The 19237-nt window shown below is 42.9% G+C and overlaps 1 protein-coding gene across 7 annotated transcripts in view; it reads right to left on the bottom strand.

Moving 5' to 3' along the window:
• Window positions 1-19237, bottom strand: part of LOC126351455 (leucine-rich repeat and immunoglobulin-like domain containing-NOGO receptor-interacting protein 4) — a 2189427-nt gene that overhangs the window by 203433 nt on the left and 1966757 nt on the right. For all 7 annotated transcript variants that reach the window (XM_050002606.1, XM_050002610.1, XM_050002605.1 and 4 more), the window contains one exon: window positions 8962-9007. The gene's annotated coding sequence lies outside the window, so the exon portion shown is untranslated. The remainder of the gene's footprint in view (window positions 1-8961; window positions 9008-19237) is intronic.

Below are 19237 nucleotides of genomic sequence, written 5' to 3'. Positions count from 1 at the left end.
TTTCTCGTCTGTGTAATTGGATTGATCATTTAGACATAACCGTGGGTAGTCGGATCGTATTGTTAGTAGCTGATGTCTTAGTAGTAGGAGGTAATTGGTAATTATAGATCAAGGAGTAGTTAGTTACTATATTACAGAGTGTCTATCCTAGAGAAGTTGAGTATTTTTTTAGTACAGTGTTTTCCTACTGTCGTAAGACTGAGGGCCGAGAGCCATACACTATCGCTTGTTACGTTGTATTTGGTTCCTCGTTACAGGCTCAGACTATTCTATAGCGAATATTATTATTTTAAGGAGGATGTTTTGTATTATTATTCGGGCCCTATCAAGGTTTATTCGGGCCACATAGAATTTGACTGTTTTGCTAAAATAATTTCTATATTATGTAGTGATACCTTGCATTTTTATTTCGTTATTATTAAAATTGAGCCCAGGTCTGCATAGCCTCCTGTCCGAACCCCACTGCGCCCAAATCCCATGCATCTGTCGCTGGTTCGAATCTCTCTTGCTTTTATTCAAATTCCACTCTATTAACTAACCGAAATGTTAATTAACAAATGCTTATAATTTTTTTAAATAAAAATAACCTGTCTAATTACTTACCACCTGAAAATGTGAGTTTTCACTTAAATTATATTTTTTTCTTTTTCAGAGATTGAACGGTGTTACTGATACAAATAATATTTTTATTTAACTGTAAGGCATTTCGAATGTCTCTATCAGATTTTAATTTATTGTTATACAACCGGTAATTAAAAGTAAAAATATTATTTCAATAAAAATTATAATTCACTATTTATTAGCTAACATTTCCATTTTTTAATAATCATGAAATTTAAATAAAAGTAAAAAAAAAAAGAAACTAGCAAGATCCGAACCAGTTAGAAGACAGGCAAGGAGGAAGAATAGGGTGATGCCTGCTTTGGATCCGATATCCATGACTTTTTTCAATAAAATAACAAACAAATTACAAAACTGTCTTTAGACCTTTACTTACACACTTTAAGATTTTATTTCGTATTTTTGGTAAGATAAAATTTGCACCCAACGGACACCACACCTTCGCGCAGTGCAAGGATGGTTAGAGGAAGCTCTGAAAACCACAATTTTCAACCTAAGACGAAATTTCAAAAACTTCTTTAAAACTGAGGACACTGTCTAAAGTAGAAGGGTGGAGTATTTAAAACAAAAGTCTGTTAACAAAATGTCGGTACTCTGAAATAAAAGTCAGCTTTTCGAGATAAAAGTTGTTATAAAAAGATGTAACACATATTGAAATTGAAATTTATCGTAATTGTACTGCGTAATACCGTAGGAAAAACGCCGACTCAAGAGTTACGTGAAGGTATACTGTAACTGCGTGTATAATTGATGAATTGTAGCTACCATCAACTTGAAAAATGTGGTTTTGAAAAAAACAAGTGATTAAAGATTCATTTTTTTTTAATATTGAAACTGAAGAAACCTTTAAGCGGCAATGCCAGCGCCGTATAGCTGGCCTTTTTTCGCGATGCTGAAACACACTCATTTTGTCAAAAGTATGTAGTTTAACTAGCTTCCGCTTACCAATCGAAGCGTTTTTTGTACGACTGGGACTACTTTTCGAGCCTTATCTATTCTCATAAGTACATTTGTTTCTCATTTTCAAGCACCCACGTTTTACTTCGTATGAAAAACAAGCTTAATGATAAGTTAAGTAGGCCCCAGCCAAACTCCTTGTTTCACACTGTTTACCATAACCTAATCTTATTACGAAGAGAAATCTTGCTGACAATACTATTTTAGTCAATACTAATGCCCTCTGTGACACTATTCAAAACTAATAGGACCGCTGTTCCGTCGACAACTATTATACAGGTTGGGACAAATAAAAGTAACCCGGGGAACATAATTCCAGAAACACAGCAGAGGATAGAAAATACACTACAAATTTACTATGCCACATTTTGAAAGTGACCACCATTTATCTCTTGGCAGTTCTGGGCCCTGATCAGTAAGTTGCTGAAGGTGGATCGAAGCTGGACCACTGGAATTGCTGCAGTCTCATCCGTAATGTTCTGCTGCAGTTCTTGAAGACTACGAGGGTTGTTGCGATACACCTTAGACCTGAGGACTCACCAGATAAAGAAATCGAACACTGACCGGGGTAGCCAGCTAGGACCGCGACCAGACTGTCCTGTGCTGACAACTCGGTCAGGACTGAAGATTTTGTAAATGTGCTACAAAGTTCGGTCGGCTTTATGGGCAGTTGCTCCAATCATACACGCAGTGTGCGCTGCACGGGGTGTGGTTCTATGCATAAATTCACACCCAAACTTCCGGGCTACTTTTATTTTCCCCACCTGTGGTATTACATGGGTTACATTCGAGTGGTCGGATGCGCCAGACCCCCATGCCATAAATCACGCTTTTAACATTTTTTAACATTTATAACATACCTTTAAGGTTCGCCGATGACATTGTAATTCTGTCAGAGACAGCAAAGGATCTGGAAGAGCAGCTGAACTGAATGGGCAACGTCTTGAAAGGATGATATAAGAAAAGCAAAACGAGGATAATGGAATGTAGTCGAATTAAATCGGGTGATGCTGGGAAATGATACGCTTACAGTAGTAAATGAGTTTTGCTATTTGGGGAGCAAAATAACTGAGGATGGTCGAAGTAGAGAGGATATAAAATGTAGACAGGCAATGGCAAGGAAAGCGTTTCTGAGGAAGAGAAATTTGTTAACATCGAGTATAGATTTAAGCTTCAGGAAGTCTTTTCTGAAAGTATTTGTATGGAGTGTAGCCATCTATGGAAGTGAAACATGGACGATAAATAGTTAAGAGAAAATGAGAATAGAAGCTTTCGAAATGTAGTGCTACTGAAGAATGCTGAAGATTAGATGGGTACATCACATAACTAATGAGGAGGTATTGAACAGAATTGGGGAGAAGAGAAATCTGTGGCACAACTTGACTAGAAGAAGGAATCGGTTGGTAAGACATGTTCTGAGGCATCAAGGGATCACCAATTTAGTATTGGAGGGCAGCGCAGAGGGTAAAAATCTTAGAGGGTGACCAAGAGATGTATACACTAAACAGATTCAGAAGAATGTAGGTTGCAGTAAGTACTGGGAGATGAAGAAACTTGCACAGGTTAGAGTAGCATGGAGAGCTACATCAAATCAGTCTCTGGACTGAAGACCACAACAACAACAGCACACCTTATATGAACGAATCTTAATAACAGATTACCTAAAGATCTTTTTAGGCCAATAAAAAGATTGGGCTAAAAAATTCTATGTTTTACTACCTCTTAACAGATTTTTAAGTCACGCAGTCAGATATCGACGGCGGTAATCTTCTACTCTTCAAAGCCACATTTTTCAACTGTTTGTTAAATCTGTATCGTGTTGTAGCATGAAACAGGTGTCCATGAACTGAGCTTTCAATAAGCTACGTATGAAGAATATCGAAGAGTGGCTGTCTGTAAGGCGTCATCGTTATACTTTCGAGAGTGGACTTCCTGGGGTGACTGCTGTCACCGTGAAAGAATGCAACTGGTGCAGTTTCAGCAGACCGGCAGAAGAAACGCTGTCCAACACCACGCTGGAGAGAGCAGCGAGGAAACAGCAGACTCTAGTGTAGCCGGGCGCTGCGTCTTTCATTTGTTTGCAAGCAGAGAAGAGAGGGCGCGAGGGCGTGTAACCGCGGGGCCGGCAGTGTGCCGGAGGCGGCGGGGGCGGGCGCGGAGGCGGAGGCGGCGGCCGCTCAAAGGGAATAGCAAGGACGCCGCCTCTGACGGAATGCGGGAGTAGCCGGGCTGGCCCGCTCACACTTGGCGCGCCTTTACCGCCTCGGGCCGCCAGCTCCGCCTCGCCTTGTCCTACGGCGCCCTGCGACTGTTTTGACACTGACACTGCCGGCGCCTAATTATTTCACACCATCCGTCTGCTCGCAGCACGCCCACTGCCTGCTGCGGCCACTGCTCCTTCGGGCACACGTATAATCTGGGGAAAAGGTGCGCTAGCCGAATGAATCAGCCTCGAGGTCAACGTCTATCTAGCTTCAGCCTAGTTTTATGCTGATGATGAAGATGTCTCATGTATGTTGTGCACTCAATAAGTAATGTACAACTATTTTTTTTCTAAAAGCAGGTTGGTTTTATTCAGTATTACAATCTGCCATATTATTCCCCACTCTTCTATCTACAAAACTCTATTTTTCAACATAGTCTCCGTTCAATGCGACAACTTTACACTACCTTTCTGTGAGAGTCTGCGCGCCCGCATGGTACCACTGTACTTGGCGACGTAGGAGCCAATGTTTTGTCCCACCAATATCCTCCCCACCGGCCGGTGTGGCCGAGCGGTTCTAGGCGCTACAGTCCGGAACCGCGCGACCGCTACGGTCGCAGGTTCGAATCCTGCCTCGGGCATGGATGTGTGTGATGTACTTAGGTTAGTTAGGTTTAAGTAGCTCTAAGTTCTAGGGGACTGGTGACATCAGAAGTTAAGTCGCATAGTGCTCAAAGCCATTTGAACCATTTGAATATCCTCCTCATCATGCACGCAGTGCTTCCCGCGGATCTTTCATTGGGCCAAGTCGGAAGACGCGAGATGCAGGCTGTAGTGTTCGCAGACGAGCAGGCTTTGCGTTGTCGTGGAGGACAAGTTCGATTGCATTTCTGTGGCGACGAGCACGTTAGAGACGCCTTGCCCATCGACTCACCGTGCTTCTCTTCACTGCCAGGTTTCTGTAAATATTCTGCAAGCGCTTACGAATATCTGCAATGCTCTGAGGTCTCTCCAAAAGAAGTTTCAGACGACATTTTGAAATTTACGTACAGCGGCACCACCTGTCGGAACGTCACGAGACTACTTGGACTGAAGAGTGAATATTCAACGATGTCCCGCAACAAATTCCACATTTTTTGAACCGAAATTGGCCGATAAAAATGTGTTGGGTTACTTATCGAACGCCTAGCGTATGAATTTAAGTCGGATGTCCTGAGGACATAACATGGATCACAGGTTACTTCCTTATAAAGCACCAGTTCTTTGGTAGGATTGCTATTCGTCACAGCCAGAAACGACTGATTGAGGCCGAAGTACCAGAAGGTTCAACATCAGACCCACTTCTCAGCACTGTTTATATGTATCTAAACAGATCCACGACTAATTTACACTGTACGCCTACTACATGGCGATATAAAAGAGCTGTTGCATCCTCTTTTCATCCAAGGGAAACTACAGCAACACCTGGACAAAATACTCGTAACCCAGTGTTTCGATGTCTGCAATATTAAAATAAACATGATCTCCTGTCAAGTTAGGTATTTCACGATCAGGAACCAATTGCCTCATCTTTTTCGACAAGAAACCTTGCTGTGATTCGTTAATATAAACTGAGCGGAGAAAATGTTATTAAACCATAGCCTCCCTAAAAGAGCATACTGGTACCAGCCATGTGACCCACTATAGCCAACGTAAATGTGATAGTGAAGTGAGTATACAGGTCACTCGGCTGTATGGAAACAGTGCAGTAACAAGCGTCAACGTGACTGAACGGCAGAAACAAACTGTCGAGTTTGGAGGTGCTCATAATCACGCCGTTGCCCTATTTGTCGGTTTATCAACCTGTTTACAAGGAATGGTGCAGCACTTGAAACCACGAAACACAGCGTAAGAACGAGTGGTCGTAAAAATATCTAAGCCGACAAGGGCTAGTGACGAGCGTCACGCCTTGTTAATAACAAAAAGCCGATAGGCATTACTGCTGCCAATGAATGCGGGTCCATCTCAGCCACTTCTCCAACAAAAATAGCGGCCGGTGTGGCCGAGCGGTTCTAGGCGCTTCAGTCTGGAACTGTTCGACCGCTACGGTCGCAGGTTCGAATCCTGCCTCGGGCATGGATGTGTGTGATGTCCTTAGGTTAGTTAGGTTTAACTAGTTCTAAGTTCTAGGGGACTGATGACCTCAGATGTTGTCCCATAGCACTCAGAGCCATTTGAACCATTTTGGCCCGCATCTCGTGGTCGTGAGATAGCGTTCTAGCTTCCCACGGTCCGGTTCCCGGGTTCGATTCCCGGCGGGGTCAGGGATTTTCTTTGCCTCGTGATGGCTGCGTGTTGTGTGATGTCCTTAGGTTAGTTAGGTTTAAGTAGTTCTAAGTTCTAGGGGACTGATGACCATAGATGTTAAGTCCCATAGTGCTCAGAGCCATTTGAACCATTTTTTGAACCATTTTGAACGAACAAACATAGCGAAGGGAACTGCATTCAGTGGGCGCTTGGAGTCTGGTAACTTGTCAAAGACCATAGCAGACAGCGGCAAATAAACCAGCATGTCTTCAAAGTGTCAAACCGTCCAGAAACTGGACAGTGGAAGCGCGTCGTTTTGTCTGACGAGTCGCCGTTTTGCGTGAACTACGACTAGTGCCCACTGAATCAGGTTATCGTGAACTTGGGGGAACCACGATGTTTATTTCAACATTCTCGGAGCCAAGTATTTCCCTTTCTTCTATATCTTCGTAATCAGAATGGTGTGGACAATTCCGTCATCCAAGACGACAACAGCCGTTTTCACTGTGTTGGTATACATTAATTCCAAGGGAAATAAAAAAAAAAAACAATCAAGCAAACTGTCCCACAGCGCCTGGTCCACATAATCGCCTGACCTTAATACCCCATAAAATGTAACAGCGAGCAAAACGTAGCAATTAATATCCCTGCTATTAGGAGCTCTACGTAGTCATATCAACTGGATTTAGTATACCTAAGGAATTTTGGGACTCTGTTCTTCTCCGGATTGATGCCACTGTTAAAGTCAGGCCAGGTTTTACACGGAATTGGTGTGGTGACTCCTGGGGATAAATAATTTTTTTCTGGTGTTCTTTTTTAAAAAATATTATCTGGAGATACCATGAAGTAACAGTCACTAAGATTATGCGTTCTTATTCTTCCTGACGCAATCTCATACTTACATCGTCCTCTACGTCTCAGAAGTGTGATCTTTGGCGTGTGCCACCAGTATTTTGTGGCTTGAAACCACCATGAGCAAAGCTTCTCGTGCAGTATTATGCGCTGACCGTTACTTCCCCAACACAGATGTTAGAGCTCAGCTAAGATAAGCATCCATCGACTCCATCATTCAAATGGTTCAAATGGCTATGAGCACTATGGGACTTAACATCTGAGGTCATCAGTCCCATAGACTTAGAAGTACTTAAACCTAACTAACCTAAGGACATGACACACATCCATGCCCGAGGCAGGATTCGAACCTGCGACCGTAGCAGCAGCGCGGTTCCGTACCGAAGCGCCTAGAACTGCTCGACCAAAGCGTTCGGCTCCATCATTCATAAAAAAGTCAGTTTTACAAGACATGACGAACTCGCTCTTTGTTTGTTTATGACAACAAAAGATAAATTAATAAAACAATTATCTTTTACTGTTACTGGAAGCTCGTTTGGAAGTACAGCGGCTACAATCTTATTCGACATTAAATGTTTTCTGGAGTTCCCCTAAGCAGTTTCGAAGCTAAGATGGGATGTTTCCTGTGGAAAGGAAGCGTGTCATTCTTCCTACCGTTTCGTAAATCGAATTCCCTGTATGCCCTCTCTAGTTACTACGTCTTCGACGACCGAGTGAGGTGGTGAGAGTGGCAAGACACTAGACTCGCAATCGGTAGGACGAGGGCTAAACTCTCAGTCCTGTCATCCCACTTGCTATTTTTGGCTGTTTCCTAAACTTGTTAGCGAAACTGTTAGGGTGCTTCCTTCCAAACTCTCTCTCTCTCTCTCTCTCTCTCTCTCTCTCTCTCTCTCTCTCTCTCTCTCTCTCCCTCACACACACACATACACACACACACATACACACACAAAGAGCTAAGATAAGCGTCCATCGACTCCATCATTCTGCTCTGGCTCGCGCTCACTGTTACCTGCAAGCTTCCCGCACTATTCAGACACCGTTGGACTGCAATTTATTTCTCGTTTTTCCCTGTCCCTGTTAATACGTATCGATTATTAGACCAATTTACGAGCGCTCTATCGAACGGGAAAGTAAAATTGCGCTTTAAAAATGATTGTGTTCTTCATTCGGAACAAATCGACGGTTTCTATGGTCACTGGGAGTCGCTTGAAAAACATGATGACCACTAATTGTTTGGGATGACTCCTGCTATGCACTGCAAGAATGAAACTGCAGACATCTACCGAAACATCAGGAAAAATGCTCTTGACTCTCTCTCTCTCTCTCTCTCTCTCTCTCTCTCTCTCTCTCTGTGTGTGTGTGTGTGTGTGTGTGTGTGTGTGTGTGTGTGTGTGTGTGTGTGTGTGTATGTGTGCGAGAGAGAGAGCGAGAGCGAGAGAGAGAGAGAGAGAGAGAGAGAGAGAGAGAGTTTATTACTTTTTCATTTCGTCAGAACTCGTTAGGTGCAAGGCATACATCTACAATCATAAGAATAACATGTTAACATAATTTCAATTTGATTCTTAAGTCTTAGGCAAGTACTATAGAAACAAGTGTCTTTGGTTGCGAGTTACGTTCGATGTTGGAAATAGGTACGTAACTTCTGGGCAGGAGATTGAGGTAGCGCCATCTCTTTACATTTACGCGGTCAAGGCAAAGAAAATTACATACATCAGTTAGGATGACGAAGTCTCCAAATTTATGTTTTAGAACTGTCAGACAGTAAATATTGTTACACCGATAATTAGGTATTAAATGAGCTAATGGAATCGATTCGATTACTGACGTGTTTGACGGACAGCAGAAAGATTCAATGCTTAGCTTCCATGGTTAACTGATGTGCTATTAGGTGAAGAGTCACCTTCCAATTGAACGTAAATCGACGAAATAGTAGGAGTATATGTCGCCCTATCGCATCATACCAAAGCAAAACTTGAGTGGCTTCTATATTTCGCGCAAGGCAGTTTTTATGAATACGAAAAATACGTCTCATTGGGACTTACCTCATAGGAACGATTATGACGTCACCACTTGTAATTTCTTCAGATCCTGCAAAGAAAGAGTGAAAAATAAATGACTGTGTTTGAAATATTGTTTACTTGAAACTATGATTACACTCTAGCAAAATAAGGTATTCTCTATTCGCAAACATGTAAGATCTACTACACAAAAACCCGAAGGAAGCAATGACTGTCCTGCAGCTTACAAATTCAACTTCAGGTAGATTTTACAATGCAACAGAGTTCGTTATATATAACACTGCCATCGCACATGTCAAAAAATAATTGTTCCCTTAATCCAGTTATTAATGCAGCATCTGTAAACTGCGTTTCCTTTTTGATGTTTCAGTGTGATCATAACGCCCGTTAGTAATTTCCTTGAACCACCAACAAATAGCTCCTTTATTAAATTAAAAAAAAAACTGTAGTGTAAAAAACTTTTTATGCCTATAACACAATTTTCACCAAACAATTAAAACACGATGACTAGTTTCGGTTGTTTTCTACAACCATCTTCAGGTCATAAAGGAAGGGGTGAAGACGCATCGTTAGCTGTAGTCATGCAATGAAATGCATTCATATTATAGGCCATAAGGCTATGACAATATGTAGTTAAAAACATCATAAGCGAACCAGGTTGTAAACACGAATCTCGCACTGCGACCGTAATAAAGAAGAAAAATTGCCAGTTTCATTAGTAACACTTGAATGACATGCCCCTGATTGGAAACTGTATTGCGACGGCCGGTGTGGCCGTGCGGTTCTAGGTGCTTCAGTCTGGAACCGCGTGACCGCTACGGTAGCAGGTTCGAATCCTGCTCGGGCATGGATGTGTGTGATGTCTTTAGGTTAGTTAGTTTTAAGTAGTTCTAAGTTCTAGGTTACTGATGACCACAGATGTTAAGTCCCATAGTGCTCAGAGCCATTTGAACAACAGGTATTGCAGTGCGAACCTGGTGTGCAATTGCAAATCAAGGGCATGTGATTCAAGTTTTCCTAATGCAATGACAATTTTCCTTCTTTTCTTACTATCATATTACTATACTATGGCTTACAACCTGGCTCGCTGATGATTAAGTTTTTAATTACATACTGTCATAGTCTTATGGCATATAATACAAATGCATTTCACTGTACGACTGCAGCTAATGACACTGTTTTTCAATATATCTCCATCGCTTTCTTTTACGGTTTGAACTATTTGAAGATGGTTATAGAAAACAGCCGAAACTAGTCCTTGTGCTTTAATTATAAACTGAAAATTGCGGTCTACTCATAAAAAGTCTTTTACACCAAAAAAATTTATTTAATAAATTACATTAAGTCCGCCGACGCCTCCCTGACAATGTAAGGCTTCACAAATAACGAATCTGTCGTTCTGAATCTGTTGGATAGTAAATATAAGTACACTGGAGAAGATAGCGGGAAATACAAAAACAAACAGAGAATTTCCAACGCAGTTGTTTTTGTATGATCGTTCTTATACTAAAGAGGAATCAACAATCAGTCACTGTTAATAACGCTATTTATTAGGAAGAAATAGTGCCGTTACCGGTTTCGGTCGCGGCTGTTAAGAATTGATAAAAAAAACTATGGGTTACGTGTGATATTTGCTGATTGTGGCGAAAGTTACTTAAGGTAAAATGACTGAAAGTAAAATGACTACTTTATTGTGAATGAACTTAACAATGAGTTATAATTACGTAAGCAACTTCATAAGATAATCACTAATTTGGTCTTGTGTTACATACAGTAAAAATTTTTCGTCTCTTTTTATTTCACTGCTGACAGCTTTCGAAGAAGTGCGTCTTCCTTCGATTGTCAGGTACTACTTTCACAATTTCCTGAACCTTCAGAACGTAGATGGACTTCAGCGCACGTCTTCAAACAACACGTTTCCGTGTCAAATATACTTTGGAGATAAAGAGGCTAATATTCAGTGGTATGGTACCTTTGTCATGTGTGATCCTATAGAAGTATTCAGTTACTAATTTCAGTGACTTTTATGCCTTATGATCACTAAGTGAATGAACAGTGAAGTTGTTGTGTTACTGGTATTCCTTCCTATTGTGGGTGGAGTGGAGCGAACAGTAGAATCCCACTCCCACCACTACTACTTTTCACGCTGTGCCCTGAGGATGTGGTGACTAGATAACATTTATGTCACTCTGGTCTAGTAGCGCAGTTACTTCTGCAATACGCGTGGTGTCTGTGCCTGACATACTGTAAAAACAAAAGGTATACAGGGGCAGGTTTGAAAACATAGAAGCATAGCGCAGTTAGTCAAAGAGGGAAGTAAACGCGAAGGGAAGTCACTCCCTTGAGAGAGGTGGACTGGATTTTTGCATCTACGTGTGCTTGCACGCGTGATAAACACCTAGAGTGCAGAGTATGACTGTAACGGCGTGCATCTGTCAGAGCGCGAGTGAGGAGGGAATTAGTGATGCCCTCGTGGACGTGGTGTGGGGTGCGGTCGCTACAAAGGTACTGCTAGGTAGCTGTTCGTTGCAGTGTTTCGGCTCGCCGGGGGCCGCTTTCCATATTAGCGGCACAGGCGGGAGTACTGGATCGCTTGTGTGTGTGTATGTGTGTGTGTGAGTGAGTGTGTGAGTGAGTGTGTCTGTGCCCTCGGCAGCAGCCCCACTGTTTGCTGCTCGCGGGGAACTCGTCTCCGCAGTTGGATGGAACCGCCTCTGGCTGCTACTGCTCCTGCCTTTCTTCCGGATCCCATTCGGAGAGGTTCCATTCGGAGGGGTTCCATTCTTCTTCGACACGGGCCTGAATTCTTTGCAAGGAGCTTGAGAGGGAACCCAGCTCTCGCTTGTGCGCCTTCCAGTAGCGGGTGGTTTACTCAGGACTCTATCTATGCTGTCCTAAAATTTGCAGCGTTGTACTGTGTTATGTCCGAAAACTGGTTTTGATGAAGCCCTTCACACTCAGTGTTTCTTGTGCAAGCCTCTTTCATCTACCCACAGCTACAGAACTCTGCATTAATTTGAATCTGTTTATTGTAATAGAGACTTGCCACCCACGAATTTTAATCCTGGAACCTCCCTTCCCCGCCACACACACACACACACACACACACACACACACACACACTAACACGTTCGTGCGCGCGCGCTATCCTGCATCCATTAACAAACTCTCAAAATGTGTCTTATGAACAGATCCATTCTTTTAGAAAGTGTGTGCCATAAATTTCTGTTTCCCTGAATCGGTTAAGTAGATCCTCACTACTTACTCGATCTACCAATCTGCTCTTCAACATTCGTCTTGAGTCCCACATTCTATTCTCTGTTCTTGTCTGAAGTGTTTATCGTCCACGTTTCACTTCCGTACAATGCTACGTTGTGGAAAAAGTACCTTCGAACAGCACTTAACTTTACATTCGATGTTAATTTTCTTTGTTTTAGAAATGCTTTTCCGGATATTACCATTCTGCAGTTTATATCCTCTCTATTTCCGCCATCATCAATTACTTCGCTGCCCAAAAAGGAAATCTCATCTATTACTTTTAGTGTCTGATAGCCTAAACAATTTCCCTCAGTGTCACGTGATTTACTTCGGCTGTGCTCCAGATCCCTCCTTTTACTTTTATTGATGTTCATCTTTTAATCTCTTTTCAATACAGTCCATTCCGTATATATGCCGACTGAAGCAATAAACTAAAATTTTGTTCCAAGGCCGGGATTCGAAACCAGGTCTCCCTATTCACGAGGCAGATGGGCTAACCACTACGCCATCCTGCCCAGTGGTTCTGAATAACTGTACAGACTACCGTAGCTTGCCTTCCTAGTCCGTTCAGCTGCTCTTCCCAGCCCTTTGCCGTCTGTGACAGAATTATAGTGACATAAGCAAACATAGATGGGTAGATCACATAACTAATGAGGAGGTATTGAATAGAATTGGGGAGAAGAGGAGTTTGTGGCACTTATAAGAAGAAGGGACCGGTTGGTGGACAGGTTCTGAGGCATCAAGGGATCACAAATTTAGCATTGGCGGGCAGCGTGGAGGATAAAAATGGTAGAGGGAGACCAAGAGATGAATACACTAAGCAGATTCAGAAGGATGTAGGTTGCAGTGTGTACTGGGATATGAAGAAGCTTGCAGAGGATAGAGCAGCATGGAGAGCTGCATCCAACTAGTCTCAGGACTCAAGACCACAACAACAACAACAACAACAACAACAACAACAAGCAAACCTCAAAATTTTCATGTCTTCTCCCTGAACTTCCCTTACCTAATTTCTCCTTGGTTTTCTTCACAGACTGATCGATATACACATAGACTAATATTGGCGATAGGTCGTAGCCCGCACTCGCTAATCAACTACTGCTTCCTATTCACGTTTTTCGACTGTTTTAACTGCAGCTCGGTTTCTCCGCAAGTTCAAAAGAACTTTTCGCACCCTATTTTTTTTATCCCTGATACCTTCAGAATTTTAAAGACTGTAGCCAACATTATCGAAAGCTTTCTCTAAATCTGAAAATGCTATGAACTAAGATCTGTCTTTCTTCTAACTATCCCCTGAGATAAGTCCCATTCCCAAATTTCTCAGTAACACAAACTGATCTTACCTGAGTCGGATAACGTCAATTTTTATGTTCATCTGAAAATAATTCGTGGATGTTGCAACGATTACTTACATTAAATACTTCTTGAAACTTTTCGAGTATTTGATAAAATTTGCATACCAGGTGGGATAGGTCTGCAGTGGCTGGCTCTGCTAAGGATCCCTGCTGACTTAGGTCCTTAATTGCTCCTTGAAATTCTTTTGGGAAAATGTGACTCGTTGAATTCTGTAATAATAGATCACAACATTTTCTCGGCTTCCAAATGCGATGACGATGTGTCAGAAAGTAAAAAATTCGAAACGTCTTGTAAGTAGGCTGCTTTGGTTCTTATATTGGTAACGCCACCGCCACGTAGCGCTCTGTATGAAAATCACTGGCTGTGCTGTGTGCAGTCTGTGGTTGGGTGGCATTGTTGGAATTTGCTACTGTAGTGTTGGGCTGTTGGCTGTCAACAGCGCGTAGCGTTGCACCGTTGGAGGTAAGCCGCCAGCAGTGTGGATGTGGGGAAGTGAGATGGCGGATTTTTGAGAGCTGATGATATGGACAGAGACAATAAACTTGTAAGACTGGATGTCATGAACTGCTATATATATTATGACCTTTGAACACTATTAAGGTAAATATATAGTTTGTTCTCTGTCAAAATCTTTCATTTGCTAACTATGCCTATCAGTAGTTAGTGCCTTCAGTAGTTTGAATCTTTTATGAAGCTGGCAGTAGTGGCGCTAGCTGTATTGCAGTAGTTCGTGTAACGAAGATTTTTGTGAGGTAAGTGATTTGTGAAACGCATAGGTTAATTTAGTCAGGGCCATTCTCTTATAGGGATTATTGAAAGTCAGATTGCGCTGCGCTAAAAAAATTGTGTGTCAGTTTAAGCAAGTCATGTATAATTTTTCTAAGGGGACGTTTCAGTCTTCGTAGATTAAAACTGGGAGCCGGACGGGCACTTGAATCCAGGCTTTCGAGGAGATTTTAATGTCTCAACCATGGAGACAGATGTTATTCACCACCTGGTCTCACAGGGCAAGGGTGGTAACATTACAAGTAGAACGAGAATGCCACAGTTAAATGCAGAGGAGAGAGCGGACAGGTGAAAAGAGTACATTGAAGCCCTATATGAGATGGCGAATTTGTCTGATGTGATAGAAAAAGAAACAGGAGTCGAAGTAGAGGAATTAGAATCAGAATATAAGAGAGCTTTGAAGGACCTAAGACCAAACAAGGGGGGAGGGATAGATAACATTCCATCAGAATTTCTGAAATCATTGGGGGAAGTGCCAACTAAACGACTATTCACGGTGGTATGGCGACATACCATCTGACTTTCGGAAAAATATCATCCAATGAATAATATGCAGACGAACGGAAAAGATAGTTGATGATGTTTTAGATGACGATCAGCTTGGCCTTAGGAAAGGTAAAGGCACCAAAGAGGCGACTGTGATTGTGCGGTTGATAATGGAAGCAAAACTAAAGAAAAATCAAGGCAGGCTTATAGGATTTGTCAATCTGGAAAAAGCATTCAACAATGTAAAATGTTGCAAGATGTTAGGACTGCTGAGAAAAACAGAGGTAAGCTAAAGAGAGAGACGAATAATATACAGTATGTACAAGAGCCAAGAGGGCGTGATAAGAGTGGACGACCAAGAACAAAGTGCCCAAATTAAAAAGTGTGCAAGGCAGGGATTTAGTCTTTCGCCCCTACCGTTCAATCTGTACATCGAAGAAGCAATGAAGGAAATAACAGAAACGTTCTGGAGTGGAATTAAAATTCAAGCTGAAAGGATGTCAGTGATACGATATGCTGATGGCACTGCTTTCCTGAGTGAAAGAGGAATTGCGTGATATGCTGATTTAGTGAACAGTCTAATGAATACAGAATATGAACTGAGAATAAATCGAAGTAGCAGAAATGAGAACAGCGAGAAACTTAACATCAGGGTTGAAGGTCACGGAATAGTTGAAGTTAAGGAATTCTACTACCTAGGCAGCAAAATAACCAATGACTGACGGAGCAATCAGAACATCAAAAGTAGACTAGAGCTGGCAAAAGGGTGCTCCTGGTCAAGAGAAGTCTACTAATATTAAACATAGGCCTTAATTTGAGGAAGAAATTTCGGAGAATGTACGTTTGGAGCACAGTATTGTATGGTAGTGAAACATGGCTGGTGGAAAAATCGGAACAGAAAAGGATTGTAGCGTTTGAGATGAATGTTCAAAATTAGATGGACTGATAACCTAAGGAATGAGGAGATTCTCCACAGAATCGGAGGGAAAAGGAATACATGGAAAACAGTGACAAGTGAAGGAACAGGATGATAGGACCTCTATTAAGACATCAGGGAATGACTTCCATGGTACTAGACGGAGCTGTAGAGGTCAAAAACCGTAGAGAAAGACAGAGATTGGAATACATCCAGAAAATAATTGAGGACGTAGGTTGCAAGTGTTACTCTGAGATGATGAGTTTGGCACAGAAGAGGAATTATGGCGGGCCGCACCAAACCAGTCAGAGGTCTGATGACTCAAAGAAAAAAATACAAAGAACAAACGCTTTTAGTGCAGCGTCTGTCATGTGGTCACATGAAATTTCTGTTCTAGAGTTAGGTACGACATCCTTTCTCCCAGAACTAATTACCAGTCGCGCCAGGTATGCAAAGGAGCGCCTTTGAAGCGCCAAAAGTACAGAAGAGGTACTGGAGGAAGGTTGTTTTGACTTTCTTACATGCTGACTCAGTCTTATATGCTGGCCCAGTCCTTCCGACAATCATTTTTTTTTTTCGATTTCTTCACATTTTACGTGCAGCAATTTCGTCTTACTTTCCCTGCACTTCCTATTTATTCATTTCTCAGCGACATGTATTTTTGTATTACTGAATTTCCTTGAATATTTTTGTACTTCCTTCTTTCATCGATCAACTAAAGTATTTCTTCTGTTACCCACAGTTTCTTCGCAAATACCTTCTTCGTACCTTGTTTTTCTTTGCATGTTCTGTGATGTCCTTTTTACAGATGTCCATTCCACAGTAACCGGCCGCGACAGCAACAGAGAAGTAACCGATTTTGTGACTTTTACGAGTTCTTAACCAGTAGCGAATTTTGTAATATCATCTGTGTGCCTTAATAGTCTAGTTTCTTGTGTTTATTTAGTATCTAATAACCACAGTTCTCGAGATTTCGTTCCGTAGGAGAGTAAACCGATTTTGTGACATATTACAAGTTCCAGATCAGGGGCGAATTATTTAGTTTCACTTGAGTGCTTCAGTAGTTAGGTTTTTGAATCTCTGCGTGTTAAATTACTAGATACAGTTCTTGCGTTTTCGTCAGGGTTTACAGTAGATTTGCGCACCACTTGCCGATAATCCGGTTATCTGCATAGTTTGGTTTTCCGCGGATGAGAGCCGAGTTGGTGATACATTGCTCTCAGCTTTAGGCTATAATGGCTTCGGTTACACAACTTGAGGCTGCAGTGGATGGGCACCACTGTTGTGGGCCGGCCGTGGGGATCCAACGGACGTCCAGCACGTCAGAGTCCTCCGATAGGTCCTCACCGGTGGCCAACCCAGTTACTGCTGCTCGCACAGAGGCTGACCCCTCACCTGTGGTCGAGTGGGAGGTTCAAAATGGCTCTGAGCACTATGGGACTTAGCAGCTATGGTCATCAGTCCCCTAGAACTACTTAAACCTAACTAACCTAAGGACATCACACAACACCCAGCCATCATGAGGCAGAGAAAATCCCTGACCCCGCCGGGAATCGAAACCGGGAACCCGGGCGTGGGAAGCGAGAACGCTACCGCACGACCGAGTGGGAGGTCATCCCGGGGCGAAGCAGGCGGCGACAGACTTCACAGGGGGCCGCAAATAAGGACTCCCCTCTTTGTCTGACAAACAGGTTACAGGTCCTGACTGTGGCTCTGAGCCAGAAGCTATCGCCTGTCTTGTTTCAGAGAAAACCACTCAGCCTGCAAGATCTGGACAATCACAGAGGGTGCAATTATTGATGGTTGGGAGCTCCAACGTTAGGCGCGTTATGTTGCCCCTTAGGGTGGCCAAGAAGGAAGAGAAAACCAATGTGCACTCCGTGTGCATACCGGATGGAGTCATTCCAGATGTGGAACGGGTCCTCCCGGATGCCCTGAAGACCACAGGGTGCACGTAACTGCAGGTGGTTGGTCACGTCGGTACCAATGATGTGTGTCACTCTGGTTTCGAGTGGCTAACAGAAGTGGTAAAGGCTCCAGTCTTGTGTGCAAGATGAAAGCAGAGCTGACCATTTGCACCATAGTTGACAGGACCGATTGCGGACCACCGGTACAGAGCCGAATCAGAGGCTCAGACGGTTCTACGATCGTGTGGGCTGCAGATTCTTCGACTTGCGCCAAAGGGTGGTTGGGTTTCGGGTTCCGCTGAATAGGTCAGGTGTTCACTATACGCAGGAGGCGGCTACAAGGGTAGCAGGTGCTGTGTGACGTGGACTGGGAGGTTTTTTTAGGTTAGAGGGTCTCGGGAAAACAGAAGAAGGGCTTCAGCCACAAGGGCGCAGGCCGAGCACAGGAAGAACGTAGATACAGGAACCATCGGTATATCTACATCTACATCTACATCTACATGACTACTCTGCAATTCACATTTAAGTGCTTGGCAGAGGGTTCATCGAACCACTAACATACTATCTCTCTACTATTCCACTCCCGAACAGCGAGCGGGAAAAACGAACACCTAAACCTTTCTGATCGAGCTCTGATTTCTCTTATTTTATTTTGATGATCATTCCTACCTATGTAGGTTGGGCTCAACAAAATATTTTCGGATTCGGAAGAGAAAGTTGGTGACTGAAATTTCGTAAAAAGGTCTCGCCGCGACGAAAAACGTCTATGCTGTAATGACTTCCATCCCAACTGGTGTATCATATCTGCCACACTCACTCCCCTATAACGTGATAATACAAAACGAGATGCCCTTTTTTGCACCCTTTCGATGTCCTCCGTCAATCCCACCTGGTAAGGATCTCACACCACGCAGGAATATTCTAACAGAGGACGAACGAGTGTAGTGTAAGCTGTCTCTTTAGTGGACATGTTGCATCTTCTAAGTGTCCTGCGAATGAAACGCAACCTTTGGCTCGCCTTCCCGACAATATTATCTCTGTGGTCCTTCCAACTGAAGTTGTTCGTAATTTTAACACCCAGGTACTTAGTTGAATTGACAGCCTTGAGAATTGTACTATTTATCGAGTAATCGAATTCCAACGGATTTCTTTTGGAACTCATGTGGATCATCTCACACTTTTCGTTATTTAGCGTCAACTGCCACGTGACACACCATGCAGCAATCTTTTCTAAATCGCTTTGCTACTGATACTGGTCTTCGGATGACCTTACTAGACGGTAAATTACAGCATCATCTGCGAACAGTCTAAGAGAACTGCTCAGATTGTCACCCAGGTCATTTATATAGATCAGGAACAGTAGAGGTCCCAGGACGCTTCCCTGGGGAACACCTGATATCACTTCAGTTTTACTCGATGATTTGCCGTCTCTTACTACGAACAGTGACCTTCCTGACAGGAAATCACGAATCCAATCGCACAACTGAGACGATACCCCATAGCTCCGCAGCTTGATTAGAAGTCGCTTGTGAGGAACGGTGTCGAATGCTTTCCGGAAATCTAGAAATACGGAATCAACTTGAGATCCCCT

The sequence above is a fragment of the Schistocerca gregaria genome, chromosome 1 (genome assembly GCF_023897955.1).
Source record: "Schistocerca gregaria isolate iqSchGreg1 chromosome 1, iqSchGreg1.2, whole genome shotgun sequence".
Lineage (NCBI taxonomy): Eukaryota > Metazoa > Arthropoda > Insecta > Orthoptera > Acrididae > Schistocerca > Schistocerca gregaria.
Note: the sequence above shows the minus strand (reverse complement) of the source record. Positions and strands in the feature narration are given on the sequence as shown.